A 14137-nucleotide genomic window follows, 5' to 3' on the forward strand; every position below is an offset into this window, starting at 1 on the left:
TAAAAGGAAAACTCTTACTTCCTTTGACTATTCATCAAGAGGCAATGATATTATCCTATCAGATTAAAATAGAGACAGTTTTCTATTATCAATCGAACCACAGATTTTGTAAGCATATAATTATTCTAAGTCATTTTTTGATTAGCAGCAAAGAAAACTTACACAATCTTAATATTTCAAGCTACATACTGATGTGATAAAATATATTTAAATAATATGTACAAAATGAGATCTTGCTTAACTAAAAATAAAGATAGACAGCAGTAGAATTTAGCAAGAAATCTTAAACACTATTTTGAAGAAAATAGTCAGGGTAGCAATTAGTGTCTTCATTTTATATAGCTCTGAAATTAACATGAACAAGTCAATATGTTATATATCAAAAAACTCTACTACATTAAATACATTTTTTATTAAAAAAAAAATCCTACTGGCTAAAATGGGTCAATCTATACTATCTCTACTCCAACACAGCAGTTCAATTATTAACTAATGTTCAAGCTTATTGCTGGTACACAATTTTAGCCTGTAAATTCATTCAACTTCATCTCTATACCACCTCTGTAATTTTCCAGAAGCCAGCCTCACCTTCTTTTCCCAAGGCCATGGCCACTACCTCAATTCAGATCTTTATTCTCTACTTGTAGTAGTAGCTGCCTTGGTTTTCCTGACTAGAGTCACTGCTTCTTCAATTCATACAGTATGATATCAGAAGACCAATCTTCCTGTACGATGCTGTGGTCGGTCATCAATGAACAATAAATAGCTCCCTAATTGTTTTTTACCTCCAAATCCAAATCCTGTGGTTCAAATACCACCACTACCTAGGAGCTCTTCAATTTAATCTTTATTTCCCACTCCCTAAAATGAAACTTCTATTAAATAACTAATACCAAGCTAGTTCCTGACTGTTTGGTCTTGCAATTTCCATTGCCTAGAATGCCTTCCCTTCTTCCCTCCACTCACCTAAATCCTTTCAACTCCCAACTGATACCTGGATTAAATTCCTGGCTTCCCTATTTTGCTGCAAGAGATCACATGTTACTTCCTTTCACTTAGTCTCAGTTACCCTATTATTTATAAAAGGAAGCAGGAAATAATACCTCAAAGAACTGTTGTAAGGATTAAATGAAATAAATAATACTTATACCTAAGTATACAGTAGGTATTCAATAAATGGTATCTTGTATAAGAGAATCCCGTTTACTCTTATTATTCCTTATGTTAATGTCCTTTCTCCAAAATACTTTTTTTTATAAGGATCCCTGGTTGAAAAGTTCACATAACCAAATTCATTCCAACACTAACTAGAATCCAAAAAAGCTTGCTGCTGCCTTTTTTTTTTTTTTTTGTCTTGATAAAGGCTTTTAGGGTAGGGATTACTCTGCCAAAGTAAGTCTTGGTCTGAATGACCAAAAAAAAAATCACTTTCTCATGTAAAGACCGGGGAAAAGGACGTGGCACTCAAGCCAGCCTAAGCATCTCCCAGAAGAGTAAATATATCTCTTCAAACATCAAATCAAAGTACCTAAATCCTAAATAACCTGCTGCTCTTCCAGTTGGCCTGATCACAGTCAGTCAAGAGAGGCACCAACAACTCAGATGTCCCAGGTTCAGGAGAGAAAGGCTATGTACATATGCAGAGACAAGGGAATAGGAAAAAATGAAAGAGCTGAACAGAGAAATAAGTTCTGATTCTTTCATTTTTCCCTACCCACTCATGCATGTTGCTTGGGGATATGCAGATAGAATGGAAAGTGAACAACCACTTTTAGGAAAAATTAAGACCTGACTTTGAATCCTGATCACTCTATTTCCTAACTTAGGAAAGTCAATGCGTGTCTCCAAACCAGGTTCCTGATAAGTGGTAACAGCTGTCACACGTTATTATTATAAAGATTAAGTAGGATATACACTTTTTAAAAAGTAGTAGACACTCAACTGATATTATTTCTATCTCCTATGTCTTTGACTTCCATGCTATATTTAGAAAAGAAAAAGAAGAGAAAAATCTTTATGAAAGAGGAAAGAGAATATGAGAGGATATTATATAAGTAAATATAATCTTAGATTAAACTGTTAATTTTGACTGACATTAAATGTAAGAGAAAAGCAGGCCATTTTGACAAACATTTCATGTGATTAAGAATGTGAACTCTGATACCAAGATGCCAGAATCAAATCCTAGTTCTATCACTTAACTAATTGTACGGTCTTGGGCAATTTATGTTTTTTGAGACCCAATTTTATCTGTAAATGAGAATAAAAATAGTACTTATACTTCATAGGGTTCTGGGGAAAATTAAATAATACACATGAAGCATGCATTTCATATAATCCCTAACAAATAATTATAGCAACTAAATTATTAAGTTACTATGTGAAAGCTTATTTCTCCTTTAAAAGAATTACCTAATTAAAAGAAAAAGAGCTAAGAAATTATAGCTTTAATTACTGAGATCTTATTTGGTGTTTCTAAACTATAGTTTCAATGTCCTCCTTTACACTTAAAAATTATTGAGGAACCAAGAGTTTTTGCTAAAATGGGTTATATATCCATGTATATTTACCGCATTAGAAATTAAAACTTAGAAAATACTTGAATATCTATTAAGTTATTTTAGGACAACAATAATAAATCAATTCTGTTAACACCAGTAACATTTTTTATTTTTAAAAAAGCCACCTAATTTTTTCTTCTAATTTAGGGAAAAGAGTAGCATTGCTTTTACAGTTTCACAAATCTCTTTAATGTCTAGCTTAATAGAAGACCAGCTGAAATTTTATATGTGCTTCTGCATTCAATCTGTTGTAACATGTTATTTTGAAGCCTATGAAGAAAATCTGGTCTCATGTAGATAAGTGGTTAAAAAAAGGGAGGAGGAAATTAAGAGCCCTTCCTGAAAATTGTGCATATTATTTTTTGCTATTCTATTAAAATTTGATAAGTGATAGTTTTTAAAACAGGTGCAATATGGAATCTGAAACCATATCAATTAACTTTTCATACATAGTTACATTAAAATTATTTCTATGTTACATTTTCAATGGATCTTTTATCTCTGCATGATTTTGTAACATCGTGTATTGAAAATATTGGTTACATTAAGTTATGCAGATCTTCCAGATGTTGACACATTTCATTGCATAATATTAAAAATCAAATCTGTTAATATCACCATTGATCTCACCTGAAGTCTTTTAAGTATTGAGAAGCAGTCAAACTCATGGTGGCAGATACCAGTTTCCACTATTCTAATTTTTACTTAAAACCTATAATTTTATTATTGGAAAGTTTTCATTGAAGTGACAGGCACACTCATTTATTTTTGAAAATATCTGCTAAATATCCAAGACTGAATAATCATAGCTTATCATTCTTTCAAATAAAAATAGTGTTACTTTTTTTTAAAAAAAAAGCCACTTGTTCTGCCAGAAACTCACTCACACAGTGATTTTCATTAAAACCATTAACAGGACAACTATGCGACCTAAGTGCTTTGTATATACCTCCCATTCCATCACACAGAACATTAAAAAGATGCATACTCAAGGATCAATTTAATTAAATGAACCATTTTTAATTAAATGAACGCTTTTTACTGTTTCATCAAAGATATTAAGATACCGGTGCTTTTTTTTTAAGAATTCATGTTGGAGAAGAACACAATCATTACAAGTAGTTTGGTACTTGATTCATGCTAGGGTGCCAGCCATCTGACCCACCTTTGATTCTGCACCATCAATGAATACGTCAATAAAGTGAAAAAGGCAAAAAATATCTTAGAACAATTATTAAAATAGTTCTGACCTCTGCCTCTAAATAGTATGCTACTGTAAGAAAATCATACTCTCTCTCACAGGGCCCCCTAATGCCAGGAGCAGGATTTCAATGCTATCAATATCCAGAATAAAATTCCTAGAGCAGAGTAAATCTACGTAAGCAGGCCAAAAGCACAGTGCTCCAAGGGCACCAAGGAATCCCATAAATGTAGTTATGCTAGATTAATATAAAAATGGTCAAGTGAGGTCATGAAAAAAATCCAAAGGGTTTTTCACAAACACTGACAGAGAACTACTATATGATTATTTATGAATGTGCTTTCTGAAAAAAGAATAAACTAGTATGTATGCTAGAGTGCATTCGTTAGCCCATGTTTAGTAAGATTCTAAAATGAATGCAGCAATGGCGGCCTGCTCTACTGTAGCTACTGCTCAACTGTAGCCAGTCCATCTGGGCCTCAGCCCATGGTCATGTAATTCTGCTTCTTCACCCTCGCCTTAGGATCTTACACGCTAGGCCCATCCAATAAGACCCTCGCTCATCAGTGTAGTTCAAACCATTAGAAAATCAAAGATTCCTTGTTCTTCCTTTTCCCAACCCTCTTTTCTCTTTCTTTAGTTTCAGGTTTAAGTAGCTAAGCACCCATTTCATGACATCACTGTCTGAAATGAAGACGGACTAAGCCAGTGACACTGGTATCATCCAAGAGCTCTGAGCTAAATCAAACACCTAGAGCCAATAACACCAGCCAACATCTAAGTTTCAAAAAACTTTGAACATACTTCAACTTAAAGCCTGGAATTTAACTGAAACAGATTAATTTCAGACTATGTTAAAGAAGTTTGTTACAACAGTTCTAAAAACACTGAACTCAGGAGGCAGTTTATCCATACCAGTAATCCAGAGTACAAATCTGATTTTAGCATTCCACTTCCTTCACTTACTGCTTGTATGATTTCTGGGGGGGTTACATTTAACATCTCTAAGCGTTATGTGTCTTTGCCTGGAAAATAAAGACAATAATAGTACCTACTTCAGAGAGCTGACATACATTTTTAAATTAGAGAATTTATTTAAGGCATTTAATCTAGTGTCATGTAAACATAAGTGTACAACAAATCACTGCTAATATGAAGAACTCTAAGTGTAATTTTTCTTTCTAGTATAAAGGTCAAAATAAAGTACCAAAAGCAGCTGAACCAATTATAAAATAACCAATATTTTCCCTCAGATTTCAACCAGTTATATACCAGCTTATATAACTGTGAGTAAATTTTCACTGTTGTATATTACATTCCCTTCTTAGAATATCTGAAAACATAGCTTTAGAATCTAAAAATTTAGTATAAGTCATGTGCCACTTTATGAGGGAGAAATGCACCATCAGGCAATTTCATCATTCTGCAAATACCACTTACACAAACCTAAACAGTATAGCCTATTACACACGTAGGCTACATGGTATATATCCTATTACTCCTAGGCTACAAACCTATACAGCATGTTACGATACTCCAACTCAACGGTACCTATATTTGTGCACCTACACATATCTAAACATAGAAAGGTACTGTAAAAATGCAATATATAAAATAATGGTACATCTGTAAAGGGCACTTACTATGAATGAAGCTGGCAAGACTGGAAATTGCTCTGGTGAGTGTGTGGTGAGTGGATGTAAAGTCATTACTGTACACTACTGTAGTCTTTAGTGTAAGCTAAGTTTTTTAATTTCATTTTTTTTTTTTTTAAAGCCTACAGCACCTGGTATTCCTAGGTGGTCTCCCATCCAAGAACTAAAAAGGCCCAACCCTGTTTAGCTTCTGAGATCAGACGAGATCAGGCGTACTCAGGGTAGCATGACCGCAGACTTAATTTCATTTTTCAATAGTAAATTAACCTTAGTTTTAAATGTAACTTTTTTACTTTGTAAACTTCTTTTAACTTTTCAACTTTGTAGTAATGCTTAGCTTAAAACACATTGTATAGCTGTACAAAAATATTTTTTCTTTATATCCTTATGAGTTTTATTTAAAAATTTTGTTTTCTAAACTTTTTGTTAAAAACTGTGGCACAAACACACACATAAGTCTAGGCCTACACAGGGTCAGTCATCACTATCACTGTCCTCCACCTCGACATCTTGTCCCTCTGAAGAGCTGTCATCTCCTCTAACAATGCCTTCTTCTGGAAAACCTCCTCAAGGAGCTGCCTGAGGTCTCACTCTTTTCAGAAATGTGTCCATGGTTGTATGCTTGGTTTCTTTTTTTTCATCATAGATTTGCTTGTAAGCAGATAACATCCCTCTCCATTAATGAAAACCTTTCAGTGTTGGGATATATGTTTTCAAACTTTTTAAGGAGCTTGCCGAGGTCTACAGAAGCTTCTGCTAAACCCTTAACTGTGAATTTTCTTGGGGGTTCCTCTTTTTCTCCTTAAGTTTCCTCTTCTCTTGCCTCTTCTTCAGCTATGTGTGCCTGCTCTAGTTCCAACAACTTCTCGTTAATTCCTCAGAAACTACCCCTAGGAACTCCTCAATGTTATCCTCATCCACATCCAGGTTAAAGTTGTTTGTCATTTAAACTGCAGCACTGTTGGTTTTTGCAACCTCCTCATCCTTGGGAAATCCTTTGAAATCATGGACAAACCTCCTGTTTTCTTCCAGATGGCATGCATACACGCCTTAGCAACATCACTCCCATGCCCAAGTAAGATTCTTGATGTAGTTACAGATGTCATAATCCTTCCAGAATTGCAGTGTCTTCCTCAGCTGCAGCAATACCCTAGGCAAAGGTCTTCTTCACGTAGGCTTTAAAAGCTCCTGTAACTTCCTGATCCATTGGTTTGATCAAAGAAGTGGTGTTTGGAGACAAAAATACCATGTTGATATTGGGATGAAGATCATCAATGAAAGGGGCATTATCAACAACAAGCAAAATCTTGAAAAATAGGTTATTCTCCATACAGCACACACACACACACAGTACTTCTCCATTCGCTGGCACAGCAATTCAGGAGGGTATCTTAGAAGAAAAGCTGGGTCATCCGTGCCCTCTTACTGCTCCTGTAGTACAATAAGAGTATGTGCTTGTCGATATGCTCGAAGGCCCTGGGGTTCTCAATGTACCAAATCACAAAGGTTTTAAATTTGTAGTGTCGAACACTGCCCCAGACTGTTATCCTGTCCTTAGAAGCCTTAAAACTTGTCATTAACTTGGCCTCCTTACAGACAAAAGTCCTTTTAGGCATCCATTTCCAGAACAGGGAGGTTTCAACCATATTGAACATTTGCTCTGGCAAGTAACTTTCCTATACAATCAGTTTCCAAAAATTTTTCAGCTGCTTTCACATCAGTACTCAAAGACTCACCACTCACTTTCACATTATGTACTGAATAACGATTCTTGAATTGTTTAAGCCACCCAGAGCTTGCAGTAAAGTGAACATTGTAGTTGGGTCCCACCTTTTCTTTCAACATGCAAACAAACTTCTGGTTTTGGACACCATTTTCATGGTGCTGAGAGGCATATACTTCTGTGTCTGGTCTTCAGTTCGGGTCATCAAAAGTTTCTCCATGTTTGATATAGGCCCTTCTCAAACTTTTGTTGATCTCACGGCTCTCAATGAAGCAGATCCTTTAACAGTTTCCGTCACTTTGTTCTTGTTCTTTAAGATCACAGCTATGGTAGAATGAGACAAGCCTGACTGACGAGCAATAACCACCACTGATTTTCCACCTGAATAGTCCTCATGTACTTTTTTGTTTCCGGGTCAATCACTCAACATAACCTCTTACTAGCAACATTAGCAGAGGATTTGTACACTTAGGGGCCATGATGAACAAAACAATACAAGATTAATCTAGCACAAGAGAAAATGATGAAATCAAGAGATATAGTAAACACGAGATATATGAGGCTGCTGCCAGCATAACACAGCGTACTACTTTACAGCAAACTTTTTTCATAATTAGAGTCTACTCTAAAATAACAATTAAAAGTATAGTATGTAAATACATAAACCAGGAAGTCACTTATTACAAGTATTATATGCTGTATATAACTACATGTCCTATACTTTTATACAATTGGCAGCGCAGGTTTGTTTACACCAGTTATCACCAAAAACTAGTAATGTGTTGCGCCTACAGCATTATGACAGCTATGACGTCACTATACAATAAGAATTTTTCAGTTCCGTTATATCATGGGGCCACCATCTATGTGTGATCCATCACTGACTTTAAAATGCAGTGCATAACTGTACATATTCAATACTGAGATTATTAAATAGAACCTAAAACAATCACAAATACTTTCCAGGCGACACTGTAATGTCAAGAGTCATGAACTATGGCGTCGCCAGGTTTACCTTAACAAATGACTTATCTAAAGGGAAAATCTGTGACAGACGAGGGAATAAAAAATCATAAACTTTCACAAGACACAGATTAAGACATTTAGGGTTCAACAAAACTCTCCAAAATCTCTCTTAAGAATACAAATACAACAAAGAGGGGTAGCATGTGCAGTAATATGTTACATTAGTCTCTATAATTTTGTGTGCATAAAATATTTCATTAAAAGGTGAGTCACCTGTGTAAAAAAATGACAACACAAGAGAACTCTTTAGTGCAAATTAAAAATAACTATGAAATATAGTTTAGCTATGCCTGATAAAGTTTATGTACACAGTGTAACATGTTTTTAAAAATAACAGTTCATCTTGATGGTTTACTTCTAAATGAGCAAAATGTAGGACAAAGGCCAACACTGTTAATTTTTGCCTGTTAACTGAGTCAAAAGACATTCTTTGAATAATCCACATAACTGTCTAAATTCTCCAATTGATATTATCTAATAAAACATAAAAACATTGGGTAATTTAAAAATCAACTGACACTGATGAAAAAGATTCTTGTCTGTATTTTATGAATGAATATCAAGTACCAACAATGAGTTGGATGGGATACACCCATACAAAAAGGAAATAAAGTTCATTTGACTTTACTTTTTAAATGACAGAATAATTTCCACAAGATCAAGTCTCGCACTACAGCACGTAGCTGTAACAGGGCATACTTTGTGAAGAAACAGAAGAGAAAATTAAGCTTTTCTTTGTATTTTTCATTAAAAGAAATTGGAATTTTCTTTTGCAACTCTTTTTAGGTAAAAAGATAAAATTCTACAAAACGATACTGTTGCCGCTGCAGAGTATGAACAATGAGACTGGGGGTTGTAAAAGAGAGAGGGCTAGTGCAAGCCCTAACAAAGGCCCAGCACACTGGAGAGGCTAAACCCTGTGCATGAAAGCACTCTTTGTCTTTCTGGTCAATGCAAGGCCATTGAATGTCCCAGTATATAGTTTAAAAAAAAAAAGGGGGCAGGAGAAGAGGGAGGATGGGAAGTTCTGCCTCTTTAGGGGATATCTCCTCAGCTGCGTGGCTACAATAAGGATGAAGATTGCAAGGACACAGAAAAGCTTTCCAAGCATGCAGCTACCCAGGCTTTGTTTATTAACACAGACCAGCAAAAGGACTCATGTGCCCTGCTTACGCTACATCTCACTTTACTATTAAAATTCAGAACTGCATTTCTGCTTCACATTGAACCTTTCATTCTAGCTCATTCAGAAAACTACAGAGGAAATAAAATTAAAGTCTTTTGGCTTCCAATGTAGACTCCAGCAATAGATAATCCCGTCCCTTTTGTTTGAGGATATCAGAAAAGTTTAAATTTACAAAGACATTTCATTTTTTGTTCAAATGTTTTTCAAAAGACCAAGTAATCTAAGGAGGTTCTCTAATGAAGGCCACAGCAGCTCAGCGTTTAACACAGGTTCACAGCAGCGACCCCTCGTTTCAGTACTCTACACTTCTTTGCAAATAGCACACCCTCAGGGTGTGGATCCTAACCATTTTCCTCACTGCCATAACTTACCAAATGAAGGAAAGTTAGTGAAAGAAGTTGTCATAGCTTAATTAAATTTGATTGATAACTCAAATTTAATTATATTATTTATATAATTAGTTATGAAGCTACAGTTGGCATAAGTGTCTGAGGTTCTAAACAAAGAAAAGGTCCATTCTCTGGTATTAAGATTAAAAATAGAAATGTTGATTTGCTTAAAACACACACAGGCACACACACAGAGGACATTCATATGTCATTACTGGAAATTTTATTTCAAAATCCTACTCTATTACTAAGGTTTTATATATGCATATGGCTGACTTTATGAAGCACATTAGAATTCACTTATGAGACATCAGATTGCAAATGCATTTTAATAATTAAAGTTTATTTTTAAGGTTTTATAATTAACTGTTGAACTAGAAATTTTGCTTTAACACTACTTTAAGAATTAATGAATTCCGTCTTTTGAGTTGAAATGGGTATGAAATTGTAAAATCAGAGATTAGGAAGAGTCGTGGGACATGATCATATAAAAATGAATGTCTAACTAAAGACAAAAAAAAAAAGGACTCAGAAATTAAGTAACATCCTGAAGGTCACAGAGCTTCAGGAATATCCTTTATAATGACAGTAGAGAATAAAAAGCCAAATTCATGTACAGTTTGCAACCTCACTATCTACTGGGTCATGATTTGCAAATGAGTAAATCTTCTACTGGTCCCAAAGGGCTTCTAACACAACTTCCTGGGAACCATACGGACTTCTGAAAGATAGGGTATTTCTGTGAGAATAAAGGGATATAATAAAAACAAAGAATGGCAAATAAACTTATTTGATAAATAAAAGGAAGAAGTAAATGTTATATACTTTGAAATAGTACAAAGAAAACTACAGCTACAACCATAGCCTGTAGATCTGCAGATGTCCTGTGCTATTAACCATAACTAGTTTTCATAAGATCACTGTTAAAAAATTCAAATGGTACAGAGCATGTAACGTAAATATCAGTACAAAAGGATGTAAGATTGTACCTCCCTTCATTCAATCTTTTTCTCCTAAATGTAACCACTATCAAGTGTTTTATGTATCTTTCCAGAAATTTTCTACACATATGCATACACTATCATTTTCAACAACTCTTAAAAATTGCTTCTATAATTTATCATTGTGATTATTCTAAAATTATCAAAAATGTCAGATCACTATAGGTTTAAGAAATAAAATTTCTAAATATGAGTCATTCACAATTATGAAAACATGATGATGAAAACTGTTAGATGAGAGAAGTTAGAGAAAATAAATGTACCAAGTTTTAATAGAACTTAATATTCCATCTGTAAAGAACATTTTTTGCATTTGATTTCACACAATGGAGGCAATTAAAATATACATACTAGATAAATCATACTGTCATTTTGACAAGTTATATAATCTATTAATCATGCAACCATTTCTAAGTGTAGTCCATCTTCATTTCCTTTCAGTTACATTTTATTAAATGTTACAATCCAGTAATCACTCCTTTATAAATAAAATTAGGTCAAATCACAAACTAACAATAACACGCCAAGTCCTGATAAAAAAGTCAAAGAACAAAAATCTATTACACTACAAATGCAGTCTTTGGTAAATATGTCCTAAGAGATCTAAAATTCAAGATATCAGTTTTAAATATGCATAGCCCAACTGATGGGCGGGTAGGGTGTAGACTAGGCTAATGAACATGGATCTCAACAACTCACATCACCAAAAAAAAAAATCTCAGTATAAGAGCAGCGACGGTATGAACTTTAAAATCAGACTTGAGCTAGAATCCCACATCTACCACCAAGCTTGGTTTCTAACTTGTAAAATGATATTCTTAACAAACTTAGTAGACACTCAACAAATGGTGTAGCAATTATTATTACTATTAGGAGTAGCAGTTTTAAAGGAGAGCTTTCATATATTATAATAAATGTAATGCTTCCTACAGTAGCATTTCAAACACGAAATTACCAACAGAGTTCCTGGCATAGTAGAAAAAGATATTTATACATACAAATATACATTCCATTTCCTAAACTTATGAATGTACACATATGTTATCATATAGCTAAATTCTAAAAAGTATGAGAACTTAGCTTTGGACCCAATATTTGACAATAAAATGTCAATAATACCACTTGAGCATACTTTCACTTTTCCATTTGCCCTTGTGAAACAATTTTTTCACCTCAACCCAGAGAATTGGAAGGGAAAACATTTTTAACTTGTTTTACACTGGATCCTAACTATAATACATATGTATATATTAGTCATTAAGACCATTTCATTGCCTTCCAATCTATAAGCTGTCACTATTAAGAGCAACTGTGATACACCAAGATTTTGATGAAAAGAAAAATTGGTAAGCAGCAGTTTCTTCCCTCATTGCTCATATTATCAAAATTCTTTAATTCTGAATGTACTAGTATTTACCATGCTTCAGTGAACCATCTCAGTAGATATGACTCAAAAATCCGTAACTTAATCCCATATTGTTCTAAGTAGTAAAAAGTCTTACTGTCTGCTAATCGCATCCTCCTGAAATGTCCCACACTGAAAACATGGCCATAATCTATGAAACTCTACTATTTATCCCTAAAGCGCTTCCTTCTTCTGGCTGTTCACTGTTTACAGCACCATCATCTATCCACAAGCCCAATGAAGCGGTAACAATCAATCTTAACTTCTCTTACTCCCTTACCCTACACATCATCTATGTTTCATAACCAGACAGAAAATGGGAAAGATCCTCTGCTGCAGCTTAAATTGTGACATTTAATTAAGCTTGTTTAATTGTTGTCAATTTCTCAACTAAACCACTGCTTCAAAATATGCTACTTAAGTGGCCACTGATTCTCTTGGGATTTCATATTATAAGCACATTACCAAAACTTTGTTAAATAGAAAATTTAAAATCTACCCACAAGTCTACATCCCAAGACCACTCCATTTTTGCTTTTTCTTCCAGTACTTTCTCTTATGTGTGCATTTTCTTAACAAGTTAACAATATACACACTACCTTTTGCTTATTAAATCATGTATTTTGTTAGTATTCATTACTGTATTTCAAAAATAAATTCATTATAAAATGTATAAATTTTGTTGAAATATAAGACTATAAAAAGGAAATTAAAAATCATTCAACCCCAAGCCAGTGATAATCACTATTAAAAATTTAGTATTTCCTCCCAGTCCTAAGAATTAACTGTTTGATTTTAATCCTATATTGTTAATGAAACTGATAGAATATGGAATTTCCCTAATAATGGCCTGAACTAACTTGGCCTGATTCAAGTTACCATTAGTCCAAAGTGCCATGCTGATTTTGATTTTCAAAGTGATTGATCATCATTTGTACATCTTCAAGACTACAATCACTAGCATGCAGCAAATCCAGGGAAAACTTCCTAAAGGCAGAGCATCATCGAAAGCCTACCAAATTAAATAAAATTAATTTCTACCAAAACTAGAAGAGTAACACTAAAACTGTAATCATCCTTTCATATAAATGATATTACAAGACTTGGCAAAGATTAGAACTCCCTATTAAAACACACACACAAAAGATACAAAAACCATACAAAAGAACTATTTTGTTTCTCGGGGGAGTTTATGCGTAGTGAGAAGACAAAAGTGAAACTTTAAAATTTGAAAAACAGATGAGACAAATTCTAAAATACAACTCTAAGATCAGGGTCAAATTAAAAGGAGACATATTCCTCTTAGTGTTTCCTTTTTATTGGTATGTACTCTTAATTGTGGCTTTAATGTAAAAAGGAAAATGTCACCCCTCTGATAGATCCTGACTCGACCATTTAAATCTGTTACAGAGCCCAGGAAAAAGACACCATGAGTTATCCACACCTCACCTCGTCTCCAAAGCTCCTCCAGACCCGCTGCTATCTGCCCACCCCACTGTGATCTCCGCTTTCCTAGCTCCAGAATACCTCCTTCCTCCCGCTTCCACTTCGACACTATTTCTTCGATCCTGCTGTTTGTCAAGTCTCTTTAACTGACAACATTGGAATCGCCATCCTAAGTTTACCCTATCTGACCTTCGGTCCTATCCATAACATCAACAGAAAAAGGATATAAGCCAAATTGTGAGTTTTATTGGTCGAAACCTACTACTCATTTAGTCTTCCCATACCAAATAATGAGAAACAGATGTAATAAGACATTCTTCATCTTATATAAAGCTCAAATGCAATGCAGAGCTACACAGATGAACACAAATACTTTCAGTTCTATAAGATTTATTCATTCACTCACTCATTCACTCCTTGAACAAATATTTATTAAAAGCCTGCTTTACGCCAGACATTGTTTTTAGGAACACGGGACAGATTTACAACACAAAGTCCACACTCTCTTGAAGCTTATAGAAAACCAGTTAACAGTATGTCAACA

The 14137-nt window shown here is 34.3% G+C and overlaps 1 protein-coding gene and 1 pseudogene across 16 annotated transcripts in view; both read right to left on the reverse strand.

The window, feature by feature from the left end:
• Window positions 1-14137, reverse strand: part of EIF4G3 (eukaryotic translation initiation factor 4 gamma 3) — a 274286-nt gene that overhangs the window by 213860 nt on the left and 46289 nt on the right. The gene's annotated exons all lie outside the window — the stretch shown is intronic.
• LOC120596364 (uncharacterized) lies at window positions 5537-5655 on the reverse strand (annotated as a pseudogene).

This window comes from Pteropus medius, unplaced genomic scaffold (genome assembly GCF_902729225.1).
Source record: "Pteropus medius unplaced genomic scaffold, Ma_sr-lr_union100, whole genome shotgun sequence".
NCBI classification, from domain to species: Eukaryota; Metazoa; Chordata; class Mammalia; order Chiroptera; family Pteropodidae; genus Pteropus; species Pteropus medius.